The 22515-nt window shown below is 41.7% G+C and overlaps 1 long non-coding RNA gene and 2 pseudogenes across 1 annotated transcript; 1 reads left to right on the top strand and 2 right to left on the bottom strand.

Moving 5' to 3' along the window:
- Positions 1-2683: 2683 nt before the first annotated feature.
- Positions 2684-4378, bottom strand: LOC103637191 (non-structural maintenance of chromosomes element 4 homolog A-like; annotated as a pseudogene).
- A 5-nt stretch (positions 4379-4383) lies between these two features.
- On the bottom strand, positions 4384-5465 carry LOC118473129 (uncharacterized). The gene is made up of 3 exons (XR_004852015.1): positions 5354-5465; positions 4685-5286; positions 4384-4615 (listed from the first exon to the last, which is right to left on the bottom strand). It is a non-coding gene; the product is annotated as an uncharacterized lncRNA (long non-coding RNA).
- Positions 5466-13995: 8530 nt separating this feature from the next.
- Positions 13996-14840, top strand: LOC109941593 (E3 ubiquitin-protein ligase RHF2A-like; annotated as a pseudogene).
- The last annotated feature ends 7675 nt before the right edge of the window (positions 14841-22515 follow it).

The following is a 22515-nucleotide window of genomic DNA, read 5'->3' on the forward strand; positions in this document are numbered from 1 at the left end:
GGCGGGGGCGGGGCGGCTCGTCGGTGCGGGGAGGGGCTAGCTGCAGCTGGCGGTGCGTGATAGGAGAAAGAGGGAAGAGAAAGGGAGGGCAACAGTATAAATCATTAATTTGAAGCAGCTAGGGTTATAGCCGCCGAAAATAACAGCTATTTTAGCGGCTGTCATCTAGCCGTCGAAAATATCAAGAGCCGCCGACTGTAGTTGTTCTTGTGTTAACGATGTATAACACAAGTTTTTTTCTTCTTTCTTTTCTGTAGTCCTCATCACGCACGCCGATTGCATCAGGAAGGGTGGAGTACCGTACTGAAAAATCTGTATTAAAAACGCGAAACAAAGAGAAAACATGACTAAAAAGTTTAAGAAGAAAAGAAAGAGGGCAAAACAGCGATGTTTACAATCGGGAGCACATAAAAACATGGTAATAATAATACCTACGTTTACAGTCAATTCTTGTAAACACCAGGAATGGGGTGCCTTTGCGATCGTGCTGATTAACTAGTTACTGAAAACGAAGTTTTATGTGCACATTGTCAAACGTTGGGCAGGGTTTTAATACTTTGTTGCACAGTTGCACCGCATAACTGTACCGAAAGGGACATCATAAAAAAAAACTGTCACCAATAAAAGCGTTGTTTCTCTATCTGTATGGTCCTAACCAGTACCGGATCATATCGTTGTTACATAATAAATTGCGTATTCTATGCCTCATGTGTGATACAGGTGTGCGTGCTCGCAAGTGTCTTTTTCAGCATGGACTTAAAATTGGTTTCAGCATGGACTTAAAATTGGTTTCAAAGCCGGCAAGTCGCTTTCAAAATTGGTTTCTCACGAACTGACTTTTTATAGCGCCTGTCAGAAGACTTTGCTTTCTAGATTTTGAGTTTTGATAGAAACTCAAACAAACGAGCTAAATTGATTTTTATATTCATCGAAACATTATGCGTACTTATGTCACAAAAAAAACCTTCGAACATCGGACCAGGATTGACCATACTAATGCAACTAAGGTTAAGTCCGCAAGATTATTTAAAATGTCTCAAGTCACCATAGAAAACATGATGCTTCATCTCTTCGAATTTATTCCATGTTTGACCGGCTCGTCTTATTAAATAAAACCATAATTATTATTGATTTTTACTGCGATATAGTTTAGCACATAATATACTTTCAGTGTGGCTTTGAATTTTTTATTTTTTTAAAAAAATTGAATAAGATGAACTGATCAAATTTGGTAAAAAAGTCAAACAAATTTTAAATTGGGACGGAGGGAGTATATTTTTTAGATAGGCATCTATCCCTAAAGGTTTTAAACCCTACTTAAATAGTATATATATAAATTTTAATATTTAACGTTATAACATATCTGCCATGTTCAACCAAGATAGCATATGAGTAAGGATCATGGATCGTTTCCACTAGAGATGTTCCAACCCTTTAAGTCTGTGACCCATTAGGTTCATATATAGACGGTCATAATTAAAAATCATTAGACAATAGTGACATCTACCAACACACACACACACATATATATATATATACACACTAGGTATATGCCCGTGCGTTGCTACGGAATCAATATGATGAAATACATTATATGAAAACACTAATTGTTGTTCTATTCTTTGTTAGCATCGCTAAAAGTGGATGTTTACATACCTTAAAAGATACAATATGACATAATTTGAATAGTATGACATAAGATTCAATCATATACTTGAGTAATACTTATTGCACTATCCAGACTCCAGAGTCACATAATTTCTCACATACACACAAGTAACACACAGATATTGTCACACACCATAGGCAACAACCTAAACATCACTCTTCACTCAAGAATTGTAGCCATCTTGATCATCATAGTACTTGAACCACATCATGATCCCTCCATATTTCCCTGAGTTATTGATCAATGGAAGCACCTAAGACTTGATGTCATCAGCGAGTATAAAACCACTCCCAGCTGCAACGGGGCCTGGAACTTCCGTTGCCACAACTCAAGAGAGCAGCCAAGTCAGTTATTTTCCATCATTATTGGATTGCATAAGCATAAAGATAATGAACAGGTATTGAATGCCCAATTTAATGGTAGGAATAACAAAAAAAATTAAAACAAGAAGACAACTCTTACAATCTAGTGGTGCACAGACGAAGGATCACAATCACGCATTGATTTGAGCAACTTCTCTTTAGCATTGATTTGCTCAAGATGTTAACGAGCAAAGGCAAGTTGAGTTGAACTTTTAACTCATTTCTTAAGGTTGTTTGTAGTAGATCGTCTATATAGACGTGTAAAACACTGTTTTGCACTGTAAATTATAATATTTACAAAAAAATAAAATTTAAAATAAGAGATAGGATGGATAAACTATGACAGCCTAACAAGCTTACCCGAGACACATCTTGCCATGATAAATGAGTTAGAATGTGTTTAGTTTGAGATCAAAGTAGTATGACACGGGGACGATAGCGTCTCCTCAATTTTTTGAATCACACCGCCACCAAAATTACTCCGATGTTTATCTTGTCCCACACGACTCTAATCCAAACACTATAGAATCTGTGGCCGTCCCTTTCCATCCTTCCATATACATCCAACCAAACACACCCTTAATGACCCAACACGAGCCAAGCTGGCTAGTTACACTCAGCCCTACAAACACCATTCTGTAGTTGCAAGATGTGACCAGAACTTCAAACAATTTATAATTACAGCCCTACTCCGCTGGCACAACTGGAAGTTCAGATAAGCACGAGCTGTGCCAAGAACAAGACAGCATGGCACAACAGACCTAGTGAAAGACACGTTACTCAAGCTCAGGCAATTTTTTGCATACAACACAAGCCAGGTTGCCTGCCTACACTACTCATGCCAAGCAATTGCTAGGTCAATCTTGATTCCTAAAAAGGCGCCTGCGCTTAAACGCTTGGTTCTCTTCAGGAGTTTCCTCGACTACATGATCCTGCAAGACCAATCCTCGGTTCCGGGTGAGTTTCCTGATAGGCGTTATTTGCGCACGTGCCTCCAGATTTATTTGGTCGTTTTCTTCGTTGCAAAGATTGCTCTGGGAAGTCCTATGTGGCAACAGCTCTTCTCCCTCTGTAACAACTTCTTTCATAAGCTGTGGTTGGAATAAAAAGAGGGAAATTCAGATTATGTGAAGTTCATGCATACAAATAAGACTACACAATCTATTCCCACACCATGTACATGTAGGAATTTTAAGCCTGTTCACTTTTATAGTTTCTTCAAATTCTCTTGCAAGCAATGGAAGCATGCTTGAATGGTTAACACATGGTGACCTCAGCAGATGATTATGATGTTTTCCTAGTACCATAGTAGCCTCTTTACAACTCTAGATCATTGGTACTCAAAAGGGAGAGCAGTTGAATATGTTAAGCTCTGTTTTCAGTTGCATTCCCTAAAACTTCACTCGCAGACCAACTCCAGGCATGGTGCTGAATAAGGAATATCCAGATTCAATATATAAGGCTTCGCTGACAAATACAAATGTAATAATTAGAAACTATACCTTCCAGTCCTTGAAGTCAAATCTAAAAACAAAATGACTGTATGAGACTTCTCCTGAGGCTATAGCGCTAGCAGCAGGTGCATTCCTTGGCCCTGTTCAAGATCAATAATATTGGGTTAGAAACATTCACAGCATAATATAACTTAAACACAAAAGCAAATGTGAACAAAGTACTTACGTACTATATGCCTGCTATCATCTACAGTTATTTCCACCCTACCATCTTTCACTAAGAAAGATAGTGCAAAAACATTTTCAACTGTTTGGGCAAATGAAAGCCTATTCAACACAAGGTTTTCCAATTTTGCGCTCTTCTTTCACCTGAGGATATCAAACATAACTAAGACATTCCTGTCAGTGTCTGTCTTTACTTCCTCTGAAGACTCAGCAAGCTGCATTTGAAAAAACATTATGTGGTTGGAAGTTAGCAGTAAAACAGCTAGTGAGTCTAGTGACTTATAGATAATGACAAAGTTCTAGGAAATTCAAATATATGATTCAAATGCATATGAAGGAAGAACTGAGAATATGAATTGTACCACCTTTAACAATTTTTTTGTTTTAATTAAAAAATTGTGAACTAAGAATTACAAAGCAGAACACCAATCATGAGTACAATGCATTGAAGTCAAAGGCAAAGGAAGACCTAAAGGAAATATGATTTCACATTTTCACTTAACATATACTGTATGAATGTATGATTTACATCATGATAAGCATGTGGCTACCTCTTCAGGACAGGTATTTTCTGTTGGCCGTGCAGTCCGTTTCCTACCAACAGCTACAACTTTTCATTGCTTTACTTCAGTATTCATAGGACCAAGCCTGAAAACATTAACACCATGCACAGGTTAACTCATTTGATAGCAGAGAAGGTGGGCCAGGGTGTCCGTGCATACAATGTTAAGTGTTGTTGAAAAGAGAGGGGCTTCATTACATGGTACAACATCTAGGCACAGGCCTGAAGATATGTGAAACAGAAAGCCCAAGATCAACCCATCGTAATGAGACAGACTCATCCCAGCTGCCTGAGGCGAAGATAGGAGGCCAAGAAAGATCTGATTCACAGAAATTGATAGCCACTGCTTCCATGAATCAGCAAGACCAGCTGTTGTGATTTTTTGTTGGGTATTATAAATTAAATCACTTACGTGACTTATATCTTCGCACATTATTCAATGAGACCAGATAGGATAGCTGTGACAAGCCATATGTCATCCTTTGGCATTTCTAGACTACCAATAAGAGTGACCTAAAAGGAAACATCATTCAGATAGATGAAGATAAAATAGAAGCAGCATGTTTAATAACGGAAGCATCAATGACATACCAAACCAATCACAACAGAAATTAGAAAGCTGAAACAAAGAACAACATCACAAGTTCACCCAAACCATAGGGTCACTTTTGGGTCAAATAATTAGCAAAGACCGAAGAGAGTGGGAGTCATATCATGAAGCAAAGAAAAATGGTGAAATGGTTTGGTGCAAAATATAACTACCATAGGACTAAAACATACTGCACAAGCTTTAAATTTCTATCATGATATATTATTTAGAGTACACTTGAACACAACAATTCAATAATATAATCATGGGGCTACTGATAACTACTGAAATTAGGAATAATCACAATGGGAGGTTATACGCCAAACACACAAAAAATCTAGAATGATGAGCCCTCCTTGTGACACGAAAAGGTTGGCATCCTTGAGCCTTTTTATTATGATCATTACAAACGTCTCCATGTGCATCTACGTAAAAAACAAAACCATTAGGTCACAAAAATGGAGGTTAAATCAAAATTCAAAATTCCTTTACCAGCAAGGGTTTTGTGCTTCAACATCAAGAATGTTCCTGTTTGTTTTTATAACCAGTTGATGTAGGGAGAGTACTCTATAGGTAGTGCTGCTTGGTACTTATGTCTCAAGCTATGATCTGTTGCAATACATGTAGCGTCCTGAGCTATGACCATTGATTAACAAACCTTTAGTCGTGATTGCAGAACCAATAGCATGTTTAATGTGGCTGAAAAAATAGTGTTTGTCTCCATTGAGTTTAATGAAGTTCCTTCATTTGTTGCCTGAATCTTATTTCTATGCCAGACTAATTTAGCTTCAAAATTTTGCTTAATTTTTGAAATAAAGGTAAACAAAAAATTGGAATTTAGTAAACACACATATGCATTGATGATTCACTCTAAAGCAAAATATCTAGACGTATATGTTTGTGAGCGTGCGAAGGCATTGGTATGTGCTGGATTTAATTTGAGCCCTCTTCTTGCATTAAGAAGAAGCAGCATGTCAGTTCTTTAAGTTTTGTTTTCAATAAGAGAATCTGTATCATGTGTCTTTTATACTACAGATTCAGTATGATCCTTCCATATTTAAATGCTTTCTAGGCCGTGTAACACCAAATCCTAATTTAGAACACAACAATAATGTTCTTCATTTTCAGAGAACCATTTTCTGTTCTGCTTAGGTGGTTTCAGAGAACCGTTGCAACATCTGGCAGTTATGTTCATTAAAAAATGTTGTGTTCATTAAAAAATACCAACCAGAGCGCATATATACCAATTGCAATTTTTATGAACTGCTAATGACAAACAGCTAGCAATACCAACCATAACCATGCCAATAGAAAAAAGCAGACCATAGCCCCTGGCAGTTGTTAAATAATATTGGTCGTACCTAGCAGTAGTAGATGTATGGAGAGCGTCGGGAATGATCTTGGGTTGTTGTGGCTTCTTGAGCTAGTGCTCTCCCGATTAAAACACCACCACCACATTATCACTAAACAGAAATAATAAAGTTCATGAACCATTTTTATGGAAATTTGATACATCAGTAAGATACGTTAATAGAGAAACTAACCGAAAGTGAATGGTAAATATAAAGATGTTTTATTTTTGACCTTACAAGAAGGGGAAAAGAGTAGAAAGTAGAATACCAAATTTGACAATTATAACTTTCTTTTAATTTTTGAGCATCTTTGAATTGGAAAATCTACCATCTTCCTTGTACACAACCTGCTCCTCCCTCCAAGGTCTCGCCTTTGTCTCTCTTCATGGCAAGAGTTTGCAGAAGAAGCAAGACTGGAGCAAGACTGGTGTAGGCATTTTATTTCAGTTGATTTTTGTTTCATGGATAAGAACATACTACGAATGTCATGGTGTAGGAATGAGGACTATAACAAGGCAGATAGGATTAGACATGATCCAACAGATGAACACAATAAAGTTACTCGAACAACAGGTGGCAATAGTAATCAAGATTCACATTGATACTGTTTGCAACGAAGACAACGGTTTCATTTCAGAACTTAGATATGAAAAATCTGGACTCCTAGTTTACATATTGTAACCTGTTCAATACAGGACAGTGAACCCCTCGAGGGTGGCTTGTTTGGCTCTACTATCCACATGAGCCCTCTTTTGGATGGGGTGGAATTTAGTTCAATTACCATCATAATTAAAATCCAACCTAATCAACTCCAACACAAGTATATTGCATTCAAACAATTGGGAGGGATTTGGGTAGGACGGAGTGTAACTAAGCTCTAATCAGGATTTGATCTTACAAAGTGAGAGGATGGTTAGAGTACCTTTGACCTTCTGATCTTGAGTTGAGCGTACATAAGAATCGATGTGACAGATATATGCTTGTCGTCCACTACAACATGTTGATGTCGAACTCTTTGACGCGCTTCTTCATGATCTGCGACTACGCGCAGGGGATGGATGCGAGCGGGAGTCCATGGGGGTTCTGAGGCACGCGCGGAGGGAGACGATCTCGTCCTCGGTAGTGGCGACGCAGGCCATGAGGTTATCTTGTCCCCGGCAGTGGCGACGCACGACTGATGGACGGGGACTGGAGTCCATAGGTTCTGAGGCGCGCGCGGAGGGAGGAAATCTCGCCCTCGACAGTGGCGGCGCGGGCCAGGAGGCGATCTCGTCCCCGGCAAAGGCGGTGATTCTTGCCATATACCCAAGTAGTGTAGCAGTACCGCGGAGGGGGGGAGGGGTAGTCACCTGGCACCATGCTGTCCCAGTGGTTCGCCACCACCCTGCCGCGCCCGGCCATGATGGACTGTCCCGCTAGGATGAACACGATCTTGTTGGAAGGCTTGCTCGGCTCCGGTGCGGGGGTGGTGGCGCCTGCAGAGGCAAAGGTATCATTCTCCTTCAGACAGGGCAGCTCTAGCCTCCGGAGCCTGGTGGGCAGAATTGGTGGAAGCGAAGAGCAAAAATAGGAAGGAACTGGCGGCGGCAGAGCGTATGGTGAGCAAACCCTAACGTAGAGGCGGCAGCGGCAGCGGCAGGCGTGAGGGAGTGCGAGCGAACGCTAACATGGGTCCACCCGTCGGCGAGAGAGAGGCAGAATGAAGGAGATGGCAGAACCATGGTGCACGAGTGGTCTGCATTAGACTCTTATATAGTAGTATATATAGTATATATATATATACACACTACTCCTTAAGCCTCTATTGTAGGCGTCCACATTCAACACGGTTCTGCCTGCTTGCCCCGCGGCAACCGCCCCCGCCTGTCTCCCGCAATCGCCGCTCTCTCCCGCAATCCGCGCCCAGATCCCGCGTCCGCGACATCCTCCGCCCTGGATCGCCGCGCTCGGCTCTCTCCGTGTCCGCCCTCTCCATGGAGCTGTGCCCCCGTGTGCCCTCACGCGAGTGACCTCTCCCCTGGTGAACCGTGCCCCGCCCGCCCTGCTCTCCGTCGCGCCCTTCTAGGGATCCTCCATCGCCGCTCCCGCCATCACCGCGCCCGCGCTCCATCGATGGAAGGTGCCGCCCCTGCCATCCTCGCCCCGCTCCCCGCGACGCGCGGCGCCAGGTACTACTCCGCCTTCTCGACCTCGGCCTCCGCGGTGCCCGCCTGGCCTGCTGCGGTAGCCGTTGCCATGCTCGAAGCAGATCCAGCACCCCATCCCAACATCTTCCTAAAATCCTTGGATCCGCCCCTTCCTCCGCAGCTTGTGTCGCATCTTCTATCTATTCACCAGCAAGGTACCTGGCACAGAACCCAGCCGGATCCTAGAAATTTCCCATTGGCATCTGGTGACCGTATCCGGTGGTTGGGCGTTAGACGCAGCGGGGCGGTACCGGTGCTTGGAGCTGGACCACCCGTGCGAGGCACCGTGGTGCGACGGGCCGCTCGGCGTGCTGGAGAACAACGGGTGGGTGTACTCGGCACACTGCTCCTTCAAGCTCTTTGCGACCGATGCGTCATGGCGGTGCCTTGACGGGAAGTGGCTCTTCTTCTGGGGCGACTCTAACCACGTCGACACCATCCGGAACCTCCTCACCTTTGTCCTTGGCATCACGGACACGTCTGCTGTGACACGCCGGTTTGATGCAGTGTTCACCAATCCCAGTGGTGGGGCAGGGACTCTGAGGATCACAAGCATCTTCAACGGCCACTGGAACATGAGCATGAACTATCTCGGCTTGCATTCCCTCCGGAACAGAGGTTTCCGGCAGCTCATCCGGTCCTACTTCATGTCCGGTGATCGTGTTCCGGATGTCGTGGTCCTGAACTCTGGCCTGCACGATGGCTGCTACTGGACCAGCGTCCGCATCTACGCGCAGGCTGCGGATTTCGCAGCACAATTCTGGTCCGGAGTCATGGACAAAGTCCGGGCTCGTGGGCATGCAGTGCCCAGGGTGTTCTACCAGACGCAGATGCCTCAAGTGATATCTAGAGATCCGTGTGTACTTTAAACCCACTAAATAGTACTAAGCATAGGCAGATTGCGTAGAAATCCCTACCCACTAACAATCTGCCTACAGGGTGGTATAGATGCAGGGAAAAATCAGGCGACTCCCTTCACGGAATTGAGAGATGAAGCTGGTGTCACATACTCACATCCGCAGGGATGGGTCACGTTGCAGACACTTCCTAATGAAGTCCTTGTAGTGCTGCAAAAGGTAATCAGGTATTGGAAGAACTTCCTTGCTGTTCCCAATCTTGAACATAGCAGAAATCTGTTGGCAAATAAAAGGGAAACATTCCTGAATCGTAATTATGATTAAGTTACTAATTAAAAGAAGTCTATATAATGGCACATCTTATTTGTGCTCTAAGTAAACGGTACAATTCAGTATCTTGAGGAAATTGCCCATTGTCTTGAGCCGTGTTCATTGAAAAGAATAAAATAGGGGAAACAGTGTGGCACAGTGTGGATTATTTAGCATATTAAACTAATTCAGTAATTAATTTGTTTGTTGTTTTCTTTCTTTTTTTGAGAAAATGCATTTTTTAGTAATTTGGAATACTGGTGGCTGGATGGTTTCTGGTAGGTTGCGAAGGGTGTAGGCATACAAAGTAATAGTACGGGGACCTAGACCTATGAAACAGAGATTTAGGCGCCAGCCATATCACACGAACAAAGGTAGGAGAACAGGGGAAACAGGAAACTAGATTTATCCATTCTTGTAGTTTTCCAAATACACGTGACCTATATATATAATGACAAGTTACGAGTCCATCATCTCATACAACTTTAACTGATTCTAATCCAATTTGCTAATATATCTAACTAAAATCGACTAATGTATCTCCTAAACAAAAGAACCTAGGGCTCTGACTCCTTGTACTTGAGAAAGTGGGTAATGTATCAACTTTAACTTGTATGTGCTATATCCTGGTCCTGGGCTGCCTCCTTGTCCTTCCAGCATCAATAGCATACATGACATCAACCAAGTACTTGAACTACAATAAATGCAAAAGCAATTGAAGTTCTAACCACTTCATCCTAAACCAAGGGCTAAGGATTTTGACCTAAAAAAGTATAAAATGGGTAAGTCAATTTCACACTATTATGTTTTTTTTAAAAAAATATAAGATAAAGGTAAAGACTGTAGGTGCACCCAGAAGGCATAAAGAAATCAGCTACATCTCAAATAAATTAAGTTATGAACTATTGATGTAGCTGATGTAGACTAGATTAGTAAAGTGAAATGTTGATTGCTGATGTAGGCAACAATAGTCAATAGTAAGTGCATATGGTTAACTCTGTATATATAGGATTTTGACCAACTAATAGGATTTATCAAAGAAATAACGAGTCCTACACATTTTGTTATTATTGGTCCTACACATTTTGTACGCAAACTATTTTGCTCATACAACTGGTTACATATCATAAATATTCATGCAACTCGAGTAATCTGCAATGGTGTGCAATTGGTGAAACACAATGGTATTTTCCACCTTGTACTCCATCTTCTTAGGGCAGTTGAAGTCTGTAACATATCAAAGCATATATTTTTTAGTATGCTTCTTCATGCTTGGAGTAAGTCATTTTTATCTATAGGTGTGGTTGGTGCAAGGTGATTCTTCACTGTGACAGCAACGCCAACAGCGAACTGGGAGGTGTTGCGGCTCTGCACAACCCTTGGTTAGCCTTACTCAACCTTTGCATCCCCTCTTGCTTGCTTTCTCTAACTGTAGGGATTTGTTTTTTCTGTGCTTTTACATACATAACATATTCCCGATTGAGCTGTTACAAATGTGATCTAGGCTCATTTGCTCATTACTTTTTTTATTTTGCTTGATCTGTTAATGAAATAAAAAAGTACCCTCTCCTTCACCGGTCCATACCATTTAGATTTCATCATACAAGACCAACTGAAAGATTCTGTCACTGTTTCTTGGTCATATTATTGTGCATGTTCGGGTGTTCTGTCAGTCTCAAACAGTGGTGATAATGTCTATCTTACAGATTACAGATTGGATCACACAGTCCTGGTTGATTTCCTCACTTAAGGTGCGTGAACTCTGTAATCCTTGGTTTTTTCCGACCATGAATCAACTGAATTGTTATTTTTTATCATGTATTGTTATGTACAGAGTTCATGCCCATACCATTTAGGTTATTCTTAGCCTGCCCATACCATTTTGATTTCATTTTTTCGACCATGTTTCTGTTTAATTTTCCTAACAAACTATGGTGTTAATGCCATGGATGCTTGTGTTAACAGCCTCCATTTTATTACAGATTTTGTTAGTAGACAGCACAAGGAAGTTTAACCTGTACAGCACAAGGAAGCAAGCAACTTAGCCTCCATTTTATTTGGAAAAGTCTTATACTTATCAGAAGTAAGTTTTTGATCCTCCATTTTATTACAGATTTTGTGATTCCAGATCTGTTGACCTCAAGCCAGATTGGGTACAACCTTATTGTTGTTTTGTTGACCAACTATAGAAAGAAAAGCTAAAACTCTACCCTCTGCGCAAACCTTCAAGGTCGCTCCCTATCTTCCTTCACTCTCCATCAAAGCTTTGCTCACATCAAATTAAATTTATTTTCTTTACGAATTTAGCTTCATTATATAATATTTTGCTCAGTGAATTGATCAAGTTTGGTGCACGAGTGTCATGCTCCTAGGTTTTGTACTAATTGAAGAAGTAGCAAATGTAGTTCGTGGTGGTGGTTTAAGTCATGTCTGATGAAATTGATGCTTATATAGAGGGGTTCTTTGTGCTTTCGAAAGAATTCTGCAGGAAAATCGACTGCATTTGTTGTTCTTGGGTACACAATGAAAGATGGGAAGGCATATTTTCCCCCCACATGACAGTATCTATACATATTGCAGTTGAAATGGAAATAATTGAAATACAAGGTATGTGCAGGTGCAGTCTATTATATTGGAGTTAAGAGAGCGCTAGCTTGCAGTCACACTCGATGAAGTCCTATAGGGCTAGATTTCAAAAGTAAGATCCAGTACAAGGTTACTTCAACTGCAATTAGCGATTAGCCAAAACTTTCATCTTCGGTCTCACTAGGCCTCACTAGGCCTTTCATCTTCAAAAGAATTTATAAAGATGTTATTTTTCAGTCTATCTCTACATCCCTCTCTCCATCTTGTTATGCAATTATGAGTTCATTAGATGTCATTGATCTAAATTAATTTCTATCCATTATGAACTTATTTTTAATGAACCCTGCTTCTTCTTCGTTGCTCACAACAGGGTCCATGTACTTGGCACATGATATACATATACGAGATGGACTTAAAAACTAACAAAGGTCTTCTTTTGGTGGCAGATAATTTTGGTTTTCTTGTGATTCTCTTTATGAAGTGGGTGGTACCTCTAAAGAAATAGATGATCTATTGACTTATGGCAGTCGAGCATTACATTTTTTTGCATGAAATCGACATCTGAGCAGTGATAATTTTGTTTTGATCGCTTCTCTATTGCAAGATTTAGATGGCTACTATCCTTTGCAATTGATCAAGAATGGTGAGCTATTCTAAGGAAGCTTCTGAACAATATACCTGCTGTCCTGGAGTATCACAGATGTAAGAACCATGACCAACTATCGCTTACTATGCTTTATTAATGTACAATACATTAGTAATTCTAAAAATATGAGACAAACTGACCACAAAAGGGTTGAGATGATTCCATCATACTTATACGAAGATTTTCCTAGCAAGGTAAACACATTATTATCTTTACATGTTGGATCGTCAACTCGTGCCTTTGATGCAGGGCAAAGATTTCTGCTTAGGGAAGGAGGAAGAACGGTCGGTGCTGGAGTCGTCTCCAAAGTTCTTAGCTGATCAGTTTCCACTTTCTTCTCTGTAGTCTGGTTGCAACTGTTGATGGTTAGCACATTCTTTATCTTCAATTATTGGAAGAAACATTTTTGCGCCAATTACATGAAAGTGGTTGCAGTTTTAAAGGTCTATTCAATCCCTCTCCAAGATATTGTAGGTGTATGAAATCTTCTAAGCAAACTGTTAAATACATTGCACCCGATCAGGTATATAAGCAAAGACTATATTCTCTCATTACTAGACAAAAAAATGAAAGGAAGCAGTCGTAACATATTTTTGTATGATGCAGAAGGGATGCTCTATAATGCAGCCTGGTAAACCTCCCTCCTAGGCCCAGCTGTCCTCTGCTTTTAGTGTGAAACTACTGATTTGGGTGTTGCTGATTTTCATCATGATTTTTTCAGTTTGTGTCATCATTTATCATGTAATTTGCTAAACCTTTGGGCACAATGTTCATCATTTATCATGCATATGCTATTTTCTCTTGTATTGGTTTAGGGTGTGATCTCCGTACATCGTGCTCCAGCCGCACTCAGATCTAGCCTTGGCCGGGAGACACCACGACAGAGGCTGGACGTGCTCTTCCCGTCCTCACGCCCCCACGCCGCTGCGCGCTCTTCCCTTCACCTCTCACTACACGACGGCTGCGGGGCAGGGGTGAAAGAGGTGAGGCTTCTCCAGCTTCTCGAGGCCGGAGACCGTTTGCTCAAGGGTGTCGTTCTTGACGGCCTCCTCCGACAGCGTGGACGCGTGGTTCTCAGCCATGGCCTTGGTCGCGGCAGGAAGCATAGCCTGGTGAGGTCCCATTTCATGTGCTTGTCAATAGGTGTATATTATAATTCCGGTAATAATTTAGGTGCCAGAGAAGCTCCCAGTGCCCCATGTGTTGGTAGCATATCAGCATGAAAGATCCTATGAGGTGAAAATTGCAACCTCTACTCTGTCTTAACTCCTAAGGGACTGAATTGCTGGTTCTCACTTATTCTTGTGACACTCTGCAGCCAAGAGCTACTAGAGGCTGTTGAACAAGAGAGGAACATCCGATCTAATCCTTCACGTAATACTGCTGTTTTCCACCATCCAATGCTGGGTGATTTTGAGGTGGGCATGTTTCTTCATGCATGTTTGGGGAACTTTTCCAATAACATTCTCCTTTCTGCTATAGATGTACTTTCAACACATGTACTTCTGTTAATATCGCCATTTGTATTTCCAGATCCCTATAGGTGCAGATGATGCAGAACTTGAAGAACGCATTATTCAGCACTTGGCTGCCACAGCTGTAGTGCGTAGGTCACACCGTCATCATAATAGAAGAGATGGGCACCAGAGCAGATCAGGAGCAAGTAGCCACCCACATTTTCTGGTGCTCTCAGCAGACGTGCACACTATTTCAGGTCAAGAAGAGGACTATGAACAAGCACCTGCTGTAGCTTCTGGCCGCCCTTTACGTACACTTGTTGAACAAGAACACACTCGAGGGTTAGCGGATGCTTCCAGTCTCCTGTGTGTAACTACTGGACATAAATTGTTCTCTATTTTTAGGAAACGTGCAATACACAACAAGAACAGATTCAAACATTTCAGAAGCAGCTTGCAGTTGCGACTGAGAAGTTGAAGGTTAGAAGTTGAAGCATATGCTACTAGCATTCTTTATGTCTTTACAAACATGTGCACTGTTCCATTATTTGTCATCTCAAAATTGATACATTTATTCAATTATGTTCTGGGCTCCCACTTGCCATCTCATGCTTTGAATATCTGTAGCATAACTATTTGTCACTACCTTGTCACTTGGGAGCATTGAATTAAATATCAGTGTTTTATATATCAGGTTCTATTCTTCAACCTTGGGCATGCCCACCCATCCATATTGAGTACTGACACCGCTTGCATTTGGTCTAGATATGTGTGGAAGTTCTTGATCCCTCACCCCCTTCTATTTTTATTTTTTTCTTTCCAGACTTTCTATGCTACAAGATCTAAATTGTTCTAAACAATATAAAGTACCACCTTAAGAAAAACAAGTATAATATTTTGATTTTGCATACCAGATTCTTTGTGCTGCAAGATTGTAGATTTGTTAATAATTGTGCTTATTTTTCCATCACGCTTTATTGTGGAGGATGAACACGATGTTGCCTGCAGGAGGAACCGACTATGATTGAATCCTACAATAACAAGAGAACAGTTGGCTGATCAGGTGGCGAAGGAGTTACATCTACGCTAACCATGGTATGTAATAATTGTGCTTATTTTTCCATCACGCTTTATTGCGGAGGATGAACACGATGTTGCCTGCAGGAGGAACCGACTATGATTGAATCCTACAATAACAAGAGAACAGTTGGCTGATCAGGTGGCGAAGGAGTTACATCTACGCTAACCATGGTATGTAATAATTGTGCTTATTTTTCCATCGCGCTTTATTGCGGAGGATGAACACGATGTTGCCTGCAGGAGGAACCGACTATGATTGAATCCTACAATAACAAGAGAACAGTTGGCTGATCAGGTGGCGAAGGAGTTACATCTATGCTAACCATGGTATGTAATAATTGTGCTTATTTTTCCATCGCGCTTTATTGCGGAGGATGAACACAATGTTGTCTGGTTTTGGTTGCAAAAGGATAAACCGCATGAGTGCCCAGTTTACTCACAATACTTTGTGGTAACATAAACCATTGCCTTGACTGATTGTTATAAAAGATGTTCAGTTGTTGTTGATTAGCACTTGACTAAAATATTATTTTGTTGATTTTGGGCAGCTCAAGGTCATTGGTGATGGTGGTGATCCAAATGGCCACTATGACAAGGATGATCATCAATGAGGCCTTGTGTCGATAATATTGTCCTATAGTATTGTGAAACATGGTTTTGCCCCATCTTTGCAACATCATATTGTCCTATAGTATTGTAATTGATAAGTGTTTGAGCATGAAGCAGGTTAGGTGGTGTTCTACACCTACGAATTATGCAATTACATATAGATTGTTTATATGGGTTTTTAGTCATGTACTGTAGTGAATCTTTATTACTGGCATACAACATCGCACAACAGTTCTAATAATGAGCAATAAACTGATATGTATTTACTGGTTTTGGTGGTAAGCTTGAAGTTTGCCGAGTAATATGAGCTTAGGCTCAAAAAGCTACCAGAACCTACATGTTATTGTCTGTGTTACTTCATTTGCGACTAGATGAGTGCTTTTGCGTTGCAAGAAGAACATTTATCATGATAACTTATGTACAAATGAGTTATACTGTTATAAGTTATCGTGATATATGTTTCCGTTGCAACGCACGAGCATTCACCTAGAAATTATAACATGCTTCCAAAAAATACTTGTCTTTTTCATATTCTTATTTAGAAATTAGATCATGCTGCTTTTGCATCATAAGAAAAAAATAGCCATGATTATTGGCCCCTGAAAACAACGAACCATAAGCATCATTGTGACCCATCTCACCTCAGCATCCCAGATACGGCCAGTCATCAAAGAAGTCTGATGTGTTTGGATTTGGGGTTCTGTTAGTCAAGTTGATCACTGGTTAGAAGGCGTTGGATTTTGGAAGAGTAGCAAAACAGAAAGGTAGAATGCTCGACTGGGTAAGCATGCATCTTGTGTTTACTTATCCAATTTCAGATTTTCTTTAAAACTTATAGATGGAAATCGCCTATGTTTCCTTTATTATATTTTATACCTTGTTTTGCTTTGCCCTTCAGTTCAATCTCTTGAGAGTTCTTTGAGAATTGCAAGCTTTTGTCATTGCCATGACCATGTTTCCAGGTTAAGAAACTCCATCAAGAAAAGTAGCTAGGCATGATGGTGGACAAAGGCCTGGTAGCAACTAGGACAGGGTTGAGTCAGTACCACCTGTCTCACTGGCCTAGAATGTTTGAGGTGATCAGGATGCTGGAAGGAGATAGGCTCACAGAGAGATGGGAGGTGTCGCAAAACGTGGACACGCCAAAGTTCGTCTCATCGGAGCTCCTACTTCAAAAGTACATGGATTTTGCAGCGGACGAATGCTCGCTTGGTGTAGAAGCCATGGAGCTCTGTGGACTAAGGTGACCATCTGATCGATCGAATCGGCCATCGCACAGGTCGCATAGGTGTCTTGCCATATCAAGCCTATATTATTGTTGTATTACATTGGACACATAGGGAAGGGAAAAAATCCGGTGAATTGTAGGGTGTGATCTGTCTGCCTATATTTGTGGTGGCATTCATTTGTGCAAATGATTTTGATATATTGATGTCGAGAATATATATGTTGTTTATTTCTATGTAATCGTTGCACACTATAATTTTATCAAACAACTTTTGTATTGTTGCAAGGGGCGACAAAAATCCAGTGGATTGTAGTGTGTGATTTGTCTATCTATAGCTGTGGTGGTATTCATTTGTGCAAATGATTTGTGGTATATTGATGCCGAGGATATATATGTTTGTTTTTATGTAATTGTGCGTACGTGGCAACGCACGGGCACATACCTAGTATATATATATACACCTTAATCATTTTGCCACACAATATTTGAACTCAAGGAGAGAGGTTTGCCACCCATGTAATAGCTCAACATTACAGTTGATCTTATAGTGATTACAACATATGACTTACTCTTTAGTCACATCATGATTAACTCCTTAATCACATTACTATGGTCATGTACTTTCTTAATTTGACCATAACGAGGGGTCTAGAGATATCGCTCCTATTATGTAGAAGGGACAAATTCTATATTGATGTGCTCGCATCTCATTTTATGCTTCATGGTACATCCAAAAACTTATTTTGTAACTATCTAGGTATGGAACAAAATTTGATTGCCTGATTCCGCAGGTATACCACTCGAGAACATTTGATGGAACATTTTTTAACACAACAACATTATCAATGTCTTAGAGTGGGTCAATTCAACACCATAAACTTTATCATGTGTCCATAGTATTGATTTGAGCAATCGAGAAGAGGGAGGCTCCCCATCTTCCTGGAAGCCTCGTCTCCTCCAAATAAGAAAATCAGGAGATCCACCAAAACCTTTAGGTTTACACTTCTTATATTATTGTAAGAAACTTTTCAATCATGGCGGTGTTGTTTGTTTAGGGTGTGGACAACCCTACTAGCCGACGAAAGAGTTTGCACCTAAGCCAACTACGAGGGAAATGCCCGCTTTGGCAGACGAGTCTATCAGGCTCAGTCCCTTAGGGGTCCTTGAGGAAACCTCGAAGGCAGCGCCTCTCTCGGCACTGGCTCAAGGGTTGAGAAGCCATTGGCTCAGGCCCTGTCCCCTCCTGCCGAGTCCTTGAACCCTCCATCCAAGCTGCCAGCGGAGCCGAGTCCAGTTGCTACCCCTGAGGAGCCAATATGTGATCCTGTGCTAACTGTAGCATTTTTGAGAATCCTTATATATTTCTCACTAGGGCGAATTGGCTAGACATTATTGTAGAGGAGGTGATCTAAGACTAGAGGACTCTAGTCCCTGAGGAAGACTGTCGAGTTATTGCTTCCTCATATTATAGGTTCCTAGTTGCAGGGATCCACGTCGGGGAGGATCACCAGAACTTGGAAAAGGCCCGAATCTAAGCAGAATACTTCTACAAGCATTATAAGGTGAGACAACTTTGTCCCTGTTTCTTTGATAAAGTTCCTTGCTAACTTTCCTCTTTCTTTAGGCCATCAATGACGAGTAAATATAGAAGTATTTACTTCTCTCATTGACCCATTAGAAGTATGTTGCTGCTCGAACCACTGAGTTGGACCTGGCTCGGGAGAAGGATATGATAGCCGAGTTGTCCACCAGGTCCAACATCTTAACAACGATGAAAGGGAAATGTGATATATGTTATTTCTTCATTTGTTTTGGTGCTTGATGACCAACACAACATTGTGAGCTAACCAGTTTGCTAAGTATATGAGTGCAGGTTCATAAGAGTCATATTGAGTGATCAATACAAGACCTAGCTTAAATTGAGGGCCAGAAGGGCAAATCTTGGATAAGTTGAACTATGTCTAGGTCATAAGTTTGGATAAGTTCTAAATGCCCTTAGGAATGTTTTTGAGCACCTTAGAGGGTTTGAGAAGTTAGATTTTCGAAAAGGTGCATTTGGAGCCTAGTTTGGGCCAAATCTAGATTCTAAGTTGGATGATGTAAAGAAGTTAAGTTCCATGACTTAGACTAGTTGAATAGTCACTAGAAATGATTATCCAAGTCATGAGAATACTCTCAAAGAATGCCAAAACAATTTGAAGAAGTTTGCTCAATTTGGATTTCAACACATGAGGTCCACAATGCACCAAATTAGTCTGGTGGCACACCGAACCTTATACATAGAGAGGTCTATAGAAGCACTTTGGTGGCCTAGCGCACCGGACCAGTTATGCAGAGAGCACTGCAGAAGGGCTTCAGTGGCCTAGCGCACCCGACCACTTATGCAGAGAGCTCCACGGAAGGGCTTCAGTGGCTTAGCGCACTAGACCACTTGCACCAAGACATTGCAGATCAGAGCAGAAGGCAGTTGGCGTATCGGTCCAGTTCGATGTGCACTGTACTGCTCGGGTTCAAAGGCTACTTCAGGATTCAACAGTCAACTCCAATGACTAGTTGATGTGGCTGCAGATGTAGCAGGGTCCAGTGGCGCACCAAACAGGTCCGGTTTCAGCGCAGAAGGAAGGCTTCAGTTAGGATCCTGATGATTCCACAATAGTTAGAGGTTTGGTGGTGCACCGAACCGGTCTGTTGCACCTAAAGAAAGCAGAATTTCAGCAATCAATCTAATGGATCTTTGATGGGTTTAGGGCTCTAAATACCCCAAATAGTCCATTCGACACATGAATCACCACTAGAGTTGTTCTTCATTCACAAACACATGTACAACACTTTCGAGCCATTCCAAATCAGTGGTGGATCCAAAGGGGGTTGCGGGGCTCCAGCCCCCCCACATTGATGAAACTCTATGGGAGATAGAGGTGAAGTGTAGAGGAAAATAAAGAAAGGAGGGGAAGAGAAAAATGAGTCTCTATCAGTTTCATAGCTCCCTATATCCATAAAACTTCAATGGAAAAAGAGGTGTATATTAGAATAAAATGGAGAAAAAAGAAGCTTGTGTTGTCTCTGCCACTCGTCATTGGGAAATCAACCCCCTTTAACTCATTTCTGGATCGCCACTGTTCCAAATGATCCGAGCACCCAATTTGAGTAGAGATAGTCATTCTAGAGAGAGTGCTCTTGTGATCTACATTTGTGGTGTTGCATTGTTGTGTTCTCTCTCTTGTGTTGGTGATTCTCTATTATAAAGGCTAACAAGAGGCTTTGGCTTATGGTGTACCTTATGGAGACTCATCTTCAAAGATTCGAGGGCTCAATCTTGACCCTCAAGATCAATTGAAAGGGTTGAAAGAGACGTCATCCTTAGGGACACCTCAATGGAGTCATAGGTTCTTTGGAACTGGACTATGGTCGAACAAACCATGTGTCTCTCTTTGTGTGCGTTTTGCATTTGCTTGTGATTTGTTCTTCTCTCTCTCTCTCCATTCTAAGTTCTCTTTCTTGGACTTTGATTTACATCACTTGAATTACTCTCTAAGTTAATTCCATATTCCTAAGAGCAATAAGTCCACGAGGACTTTCCTCTCACTTATACTACTCTAATTTGATTATCTCCCACTCTGACCTCTAACTTGGGATCTAGTTTGTTTTAAGTGCTGCATTTTTTAGGTGTTGTCTATTCACCCCCTCTAGGAACCTATCCAACAAGCTAGAGGTCCACAACCATGAACTCGGAGGTGTGTGTAGGATCAAGGACACCGGCTAGAGGGGGTGAATAGATGGTTCTAACTAAAACCAAATCACTTGCCAAATTTAATTTGTATAAAAAGAGAATCAAATTCTCTAGCCTATGTTGAGCTAAACCGGTTGGCAACCTAGGATGACAAGTGATCAATATAAATAGTTGAAAGGGAAATAGGATTAACCTTTTCCCACAATTATATAGTTTGCTCTAGAATACATGTTCTACAGGTGCATAAAGGTTCAAAATAAACTAATAAATATTCAAGTTAGGGATCCAATTCAAAGGAGCAAAAGAAACCAAGTGTGCTGTGGTCTGGCGCACAGGACTGTCCGGTGTGCCACCGGACAGTGTCCGGTGCACCAGGACCGTATAGAGTCCAAACAACCACTCTGGGGTTTTCGCAGGCGCGCTCCGCTAAAATTCACCGGACTGTCCGGTATGCCACTGGACTGTCCGGTGCACCAACGGAGCAACGACTAACTCGCACAATGGTCGACTGCAAAAGCTGATGGACAGATGAACAGTGCGCAACAGGGCGCGGCAGAGTCAGAGCGCAGAGTCAGAGCGCACCGGACAATGAACAGGCGCTGTTCGGTGTGGCACCGGACACAAGAAGACAACGAAGTGCAACGGTCGACTGCTCCCGAACCCTACCGGTTGGGTGACATGGCGGCACACCGGACAGCCTACATTGCCTGTCCGGTGGCACACCAGACTGTCCGGTGCGCCCTTCGGCAGCAGCCTTCCCCAACGACCATTTGGTGGTTGAGGGCTATAAATACCCCCCAACCACCACCACACCAAGCATCCAAGCATTCTGAACATTGCATTCAATACAAGAGCAATAGACTCCACTTCAAGACACAATCAAAGCGATCGATCTACTCAAAGGCCCCAAATCAACTCTAGTGCATTAGGACTTGTGAGAGGATCTCTTGTGTTCATTTGTTGCTCTTGCTTGCTTGGCTTGGCCTTGTTTTCTTTTCATTCTTACTCTCAAGTGCTTTGTAAGCAAGGCAAAGGACACCAATTGTGTGGTGGTCCTTGTGGGGTCTAAGTGACCCGTGAGATTAAGGAAGAAGGCTCACTCGGTCTAAGTGACCGTTTGAGAGAGAGAGAGAAAGGGTTGAAAGAGACTCGGTCTTTGTGACCACCTCAACGGGGACTAGGTTCTTTCGAACCGAACCTCGGTAAAACAAATCACCGTGTTCATCCGCTTGATTCTCATTTGATTTTTTTTACCCTCTCTGTCGGACTTGAATTTAATTCTAACGCTAACCCCGGCTTGTAGTGTGTGCTTAAGTTTATAAATTTCAAGTTTCGCCTATTCACCCCCCTCTAGGCAACTTTCAATAGTAATGAAAGATGACACAAATAGAGCGCAAGTAATAGAGAGGAAACAATGTAATGAAGACACGAGACAACAACTTTTTTACTGTGGTCTCGGTGATTTGCTGGTCACTCCAAATCCACGTTGAGGTGGATTTAATGCACTCACCTGCTTCTCTATCAAGACTCGGCTTGATATTTTGACCTATATGGTCAAAGAATCACTCGTACCTCAATTCCACTAGTGTCACTTTTCACCACTCAGGTGGGGCA

Source organism: Zea mays, chromosome 8, assembly GCF_902167145.1.
Source record: "Zea mays cultivar B73 chromosome 8, Zm-B73-REFERENCE-NAM-5.0, whole genome shotgun sequence".
In the NCBI taxonomy this organism is placed as follows: Eukaryota; Viridiplantae; Streptophyta; class Magnoliopsida; order Poales; family Poaceae; genus Zea; species Zea mays.